The following is a 6,880-nucleotide window of genomic DNA, read 5'->3' on the forward strand; positions in this document are numbered from 1 at the left end:
TGTAAATATCAGGTATGTAATTGGCTGACTCAGTCCTGACTCAGACAGGAAGTGACTACAGTGTGACCCTCACTGATAAGAAATTCCCCTTTTTATCTCTTTCTTGCTCTCAGAAGCCATTTTCTGCTAGGAAAGTGTTTTATAGTTGGAATTTCTTATCAGTGAGGGTCACACTGTAGTCACTTCCTGTCTGAGTCAGGACTGAGTCAGCCACTTACATACCTGATATTTAATTCTTTCAGGCAGAGTAAGAAAACAGGAACACAGCATAGTTATTTGTGTGCTAGGCACCGTACATACCCATGTCTATCTCATCATGTCACTTCGGGTATCCTTTAAATGCCGTGTCACAAAGTCACCATTAATTGACTTTGAGAAACTAGTCTACACACCCACTGAACTAAACCTGAAAGCTAAGTAAAAAATGAATGATACTTACCACAGTAGGGGCAAGCCTCTGGATGATCTAGCTCAGGGGTGTAGGGGCCAAAATCTAAAACATCGTCCAAGTCGCAGGTCAAATGGTTTATTAAGAATTAGCATTTATTGGACTGTCATGAACTAAGTAGCATAACTATAGTTACCTGGGGGAGGGGGTTATTACGGGGGCTGCTCTTCCTCATTTTGAAGAGTAGCGCAGTGGAGAAGTTCAGTATTACCTGCCCCGGTGGTGTAATGGGGAAGCCACATGCTCTCTGGTGCATGCCTTCCAATGCATATCACATGATCAAGAGCTGAAGGTATGCAAACACAGAGCGTGCAGCTGCTGCCAGGTAAAGAGATCAGATGCAGTGCTGGAGGAGCAGGTAAATGTTGAAACACTGTTCTGCTGTGTTACTCTGCAGTATGTAGTGAAGGTGGCGGGCGAGGGGGTGTGTTTCACCAGCCACATGGGGAGCTTGCATCCCAGAAGGGGGCCCCATGCTAATTTTGCTAGAGTGTCCTGTGGGCTGTTGCTGCACCCCACCTCAGACTGGCAATGTTTTACCAGTGTTCTCTGGATGGGAAGGCAGTGTACTTTGGTTCTTTTAGTGCTTACAATAATACCCAGTTGAAACTCTTGAGGGCCGCATAAAATGGTGAGGACGACCGGATTCGGCCCACGGGCCTTGAGTTTGACCTGTGATCTAGAGGCTTCCCTGATCTTCCAAGATCCCTTCTGGCCAGGACCCTTCTTATCTTTAGGGCTCCACTCTCCTCTGTGTGCAAACACGGTCACACTGCGCAGGCAAATGGATGGCCATGCCTTCTCAGTAGCACGGAGTCGCTCATGCACGGAAAAGAAAGCTGTACATGAGCAGCTGTTGCTACTGAGCAGGTGCGGGCCATTCTTCCATTCCTGCACAGAGGAGAGCACGGCTTTGGGCAATCTTCAGTATTAAAGTTGAAGATTGTTTAGAGCAGGGTGTCAAACTCAAATACAAAGTGGGCCGACATTAAACACTGGGACCAAGCCGCGGGCCAACCTCAATATCTAAGGGCCTCTTCCCTCCCTTATGAGTTTTCATGGTGTCTAATAGCCCCCCCACCCATACAGTTCCCTGGTGTCTAGTGGCCCTCCTCCACTCTATACAGATCTCTGGTGTCTAATGCCTCCATCTCTCTCCTATACAGTTTCCTGGTTTGTAGTGCCCCCTTCCCTATACAGTTTACTGGTGTCCAGTGGCCCCTGTCCCTCCCCTGTACAGCTCTCTGGTGTCTAGTGGCCCTCCCCCACTCCCCTATACAGTTCACTGGTGTCTAGTGGCCCCGGTCCCTCCCCTATACAGCTCTCTGGTGTCCAGTGGCCCCTGTCCCTCCCCTATACAGCTCACTGGTGTCTAGTGGCCCTCCTCGCTCCCCTATACAGGGCATTTGTATCTAATGCCTCCACCTTCCCCTATTAAGTTCCCTGGTGTCTAGTGGTACTCTCTCCCATACAGTTCCCCCGGTGTTCACCTCCAATACAGCTTCCCTGGTAATCTAGAGTGGGCCATACATAATGCAAAGTGGGTAAATCACTTGGGGGCCAAATTTGATAGCTGTGAGGGCCAGATTTGGCCCGTGGGTCGGAGTTTGTCATGTATGGTTTAGAGGGCCGCAGCGCAGGAGGGACGTACAAAATCAGGAAAGCTTTAGGACCCTCCAGAGGCTTCCCCCTACTGAGGTAAATATCTAACTTCAGGTTTGCATTAGTAAGCAACTCCTGCCAAACCTTTTATTGTGTTTAAATACACCACTATTGTCCTTGAAGCTGCAATGCAATCTCCTTGCCGACTGCTCCACGCCAATTGGCGTGAGCAGTGCGGCAGCCCCAGGACCGTTCCACGCCGATTGGCGTGAACGGCCGTCTATGGGGCTAGCAGGAGATTGCGCGCGCATCTCCTGCTTGGGGGGCGGAGCTCCGCCCTGTCTTCAGTCTCCGAGTGGCGGAGACTTAGACGGTGAAACCGCCATCTAATTACCCCCTAAAGCGCTGCGATCAGCAGCAGCGCTGTACAGGGGACAGCCGTGTTACACCATAGGCCGGGGAGTGATCGGCTGTCATAGGCTGAAGCCTATGACAGCCGATCACGCTGATTGGCTGGCGGGGGGAGGGAGGGAGGTAGCGGGACTGAGAAAAAAAACAACATTTATTAAAAAAAAAAAAAAAATTTATTAAAAAAAACCCCAACTACTATGGAGCGTTCAGACCCCACCAACAGAGAGCTCTGTTGGTGTGGAGAAAAGGGATGGGGGGGGGGGGGGGAGCGAAATCACTTGTGTGCTGAGTTGTGCGGCACTGCAGCTTGGCCTTAAAGAGGAACTCCAGTGAAAATAATGTAATAAAAAGTGCTTAATTTTTACAATAATTATGTATAAATGAATTAGTCAATTTTTGCCCATTGTAAAATCTTTTAAATCCCTGATTTACATTCTGACATTTATTACTTGGTGACATTTTTACTGTTGGCAGGTGATGTAGCTGCTGCATGCTTTTTTGGCAGTTGGAAACAGCTGTAAACAGCTATTTCCCACAATGCAGCAAGGTTCAGACAGGAAACTGCCAAGAGTACGTACTCAGAGTTTCTTGTGGGAGGGGTTTCACCACAATATCAACCATACAGCGCCCCCTGATGGTCTGTTTGTGAAAAGGAATAGATTTCTCATGTAAAAGTGGGAATCAGCTGATTGGGATAAAGTTCAATAATTGGTTGGAGTTTATCTTTAAAGCTGCAGTGGCCATTTTAATAAAAAATAGCCTGGTCCCTAGGGGAGTTTAACACAATGGTCCTCAAGTGGTTTAAGGGTGAGAAATGTAAAAAAAAACAAATTAGGTATGGTCAATGAGACTCTAATTATTGTGAGCTGATGCAGAATGTATGCAAATTTATGCATCTTGGAACTGGACCGGTCCAGGTCAACAGCTCCATAAATGTGCATATAATCAGGGTTCTTTGCTTCTCACTACTCCCATTTACAAATGTTTCCTATTGGAAGCCCAGTCCATTGAGTTTTCATGGAATTCTCCTGATGCTAGATACAGCTGTCACTAAAAAGCTATGGAGGCCGCCATCTTGGAACCGGCATTTTTTGTTTTTAGAAGTTTCCATTTTTAAATACCTTTTTTATGAATCATTGTCATAGGAGTTTCTGTTATTTGCCAAAAATGTCTGTTTTCAGAGCAGTCCTGTGGGACCCCAAGGAATTATTTCACTGTAGTTTGAACGGTGTAGGAAGGAGTTACAAACTCTTGCGGGTGTTCATGCTTTCCGCATCCTCATTAGGGAAATTTTCCTTCACTTCCTGTCTCTGAGACCGCCGTGGACTTCCGTGACATTAATGTGAACTCCGGCAGTATTGGGGACAGAAATTAACGACCAGCACGGACAATAGGTCTGACACACTGTGCACAAGACTTGATGTGTCTGTCTTGTTAAAAAGACCTACCTACTTCCTGTGGAGACAGGAAGTTCTCACTGATTGGGACATAACAGAAGTAAAACCCTTAAAAGAGGTTCTAACCCCTTCCCACACTATTCCCAAACAAAATTTAACTGTAATTATTTAACATTTGGGTTTAATTATTTAATGTTACATTTTAATTATACACCTGTATTTACACAATCTGTGCCTTGTGGTTATTGTTGTTGTTTGTATTTTGTATTTGTATTATAATCTCAGTAGCCTGTGACACTCTGGTGTTGGACTGGGGGCGGGGTTTAGCATGGAAATCTTCAGTTCAGTTACACTCATTATATGCATTTAATAAGACATCATTTTAAAGCGGACCTGAACTCAGAATGTGCCCTCTGCTCTAAAATTAAACAGCAGCATAATATCCTTTAAAGAAAAACATTTCTTTGTTACAGCCGATACAAATCCTGCAATAAATCTGCAATGTGTCTACTTCCTGCTTTCATGGAAGCAGCCATATGGTTAACACCCTGTGTGTACAAATTAGCTGCTCTGCCGAGGCAGCTAGCTGACAGCTGACAGATCAAATTACAACTTGTGATTAGTCACAGATGAGGGGGGGGGGGTTTGACAGGCTAAACTCTCTAAATACATACAAGTTGCATTTCTCTCTGTTTTCCTTCTGTCCTGTGCAAGAGTTCAGGTCCACTTTAATTTATACATTAAAAAGTTTTGTAAATGACATTGCAGTCTTTGGAAATAAAAAAAGGATAAACCTGTTGCACTAATTTCAAGAACTCATCTACTCCTTAGCATCTCCAGCTGCCTGCTCACTTTTATTCCCATCCCAGTCAGTCTAAAGCCACTTCTCCCTACTAGACAATGGGCTCGATTCAGTAAACGGTGCTAACCCAGTTAGCACGCCTAAAGGCTTTGGGAGTGCTAACTAGGGTGCTAAGTAGTTAGCACATACAAACTACTTAGTACCGTAGTTAGCACATGCAAACTTAGCACCGTAGTTAGCACATGCAAACTACTAAGCATCGTAGTTAGGACATGCAAACTACTACTTAGCACCGTGCTAACTAGGGTGCTAAGCTCCATGGTTAGATACCCCTGGTTTTGCTTATTATGATCTTGTAAAAGATAGAATATTTGGAAATTTAAATTCAATCTGAGCTCTATATATTATGTGACGATCATTATATTATTGTTAACAATACCTCTCATCTTCCACAGTGATAATTGATGCTGAAGCTACTATTGGAAAAGTTAGGAGGCGCACTGCTACACTGCATATTCTGTCATATGTTCCTTTTCTTTGTTGAATAAACACTGATTTTTTTTAAAAAAAACTAGGGTGCTAAGTAGTTTACATGTCCTAACTACGGTGCTAAGTAGTTTACATGTGCTAACTACAGTGCTAAGTAGTTTGCATGTGCTAACTACTTAGCACGTGCAAGCATGTTAGCACATGCAAAGTGGCTTTTCACTGGCGTGCTAACACTTAGCAAACCGTAGTTAGCACATGCAAACTACTTAGCACCGTAGTTAGGACATGCAAACTACTACTTAGCACCGTGCTAACTAGGGTGCTAAGCTCCATGGTTAGATACCCCTGGCTTTGCTTATTATGATCTTGTAAAAGATAGAATATTTGGAAATTTAAATTCAATCGGAGCTCTATATATTATGTGACGATCATTATATTATTGTTAACAATACCTCTCATCTTCCACAGTGATAATTGATGCTGAAACTACTGTTGGAAAAGTTAGGAGGCGCACTGCTACACTGCATATTCTGTCATATGTTCCTTTTCTTTGTTGAATAAACACTGATTTTTAAAAAAAAAAAACTAGGGTGCTAAGTAGTTTACATGTGCTAACTACGGTGCTAAGTAGTTTACATGTGCTAACTACAGTGCTAAGTAGTTTGCATGTGCTAACTACTTAGCACGTGCAAGCATGTTAGCACATGCAAAGTGGCTTTTCACTGGCATGCTAACACTTAGCACCCTTTTCTGAATCAAGCCCAATGACGTCCATCCATGATAGGCAGTAAGTGGGGAGGCATGGTTTCAGCAGATGGCGTAGTCACTCTGCCCTCTACATGCCCATGTGACTAAAGGGGGAGTGGTTTACACTGACTGGGAGTGGACAGGCATTAGGAGGCTGCTGAGGCAGAGATTCTCTATAAATTGCATTTTCCTTTTTTTATGTAGCAAAATCTACAGTTGTATGGATCTACTTACAGGGGTTGGGCAAAATAATGGAAACACCTTGAAAATCAACAAAATATATTTTAAAATGGTGTATGTCCACCTTTTGTGGCAATTACAGCCTTAATTCTCTGAGGTATTGATTCATGCAAATTGTGAGTTGTTTCCAAAGGAATTTTAGCCCATTCTTCAGTTAAAACACCCTCCAGTTCTTTTAGAGACGATGGCGGCATAAATCGACTTCTTACTTGAATCTCTAATAACGACCATAAATGCTCAATACTGTTGAGGTCTGGGTATTGTGGTGGCCAGATGAGATGCTCAACTTCATTAGAATGTTCCTCGTGCCATTCTTTAACAATTCTAGCTGTATGAATTGGGGCATTATCATCTTGAAAGATGGCATTCCCCTCAGGAAACAGTTCTTGAACCATAGGATGAACTTGGTTGCCCAAAATTCCTAAATAGTCTCGGCTGTTAATTCTTCCATGAAGGGAAATCATTGGCCCGGCAGATTTCCAAGAAATAACCCCCCGGATCATCACATAACCCCCGCCACGTTTTACGGTTGGGAGAAGGCAGTCTGGATGAAATGCTTCTTTCGTCTGTCTCCAAACGTTCACTCGATGATTCGTCAGAGAAAATCACATTTTTCCACTACTCAAGGGAACAATTCTGGTGGTTTCTACGCCACTCTAAACGCTTTGAAACATTTGTCTTTGAGAGCAGAGGTTTTCTAATTACAGTTCTGTGGAATCTAGATTTGTGCAGCTTCCGACGAAC

The sequence above is a fragment of the Hyperolius riggenbachi genome, chromosome 8 (genome assembly GCF_040937935.1).
Source record: "Hyperolius riggenbachi isolate aHypRig1 chromosome 8, aHypRig1.pri, whole genome shotgun sequence".
In the NCBI taxonomy this organism is placed as follows: domain Eukaryota; kingdom Metazoa; phylum Chordata; class Amphibia; order Anura; family Hyperoliidae; genus Hyperolius; species Hyperolius riggenbachi.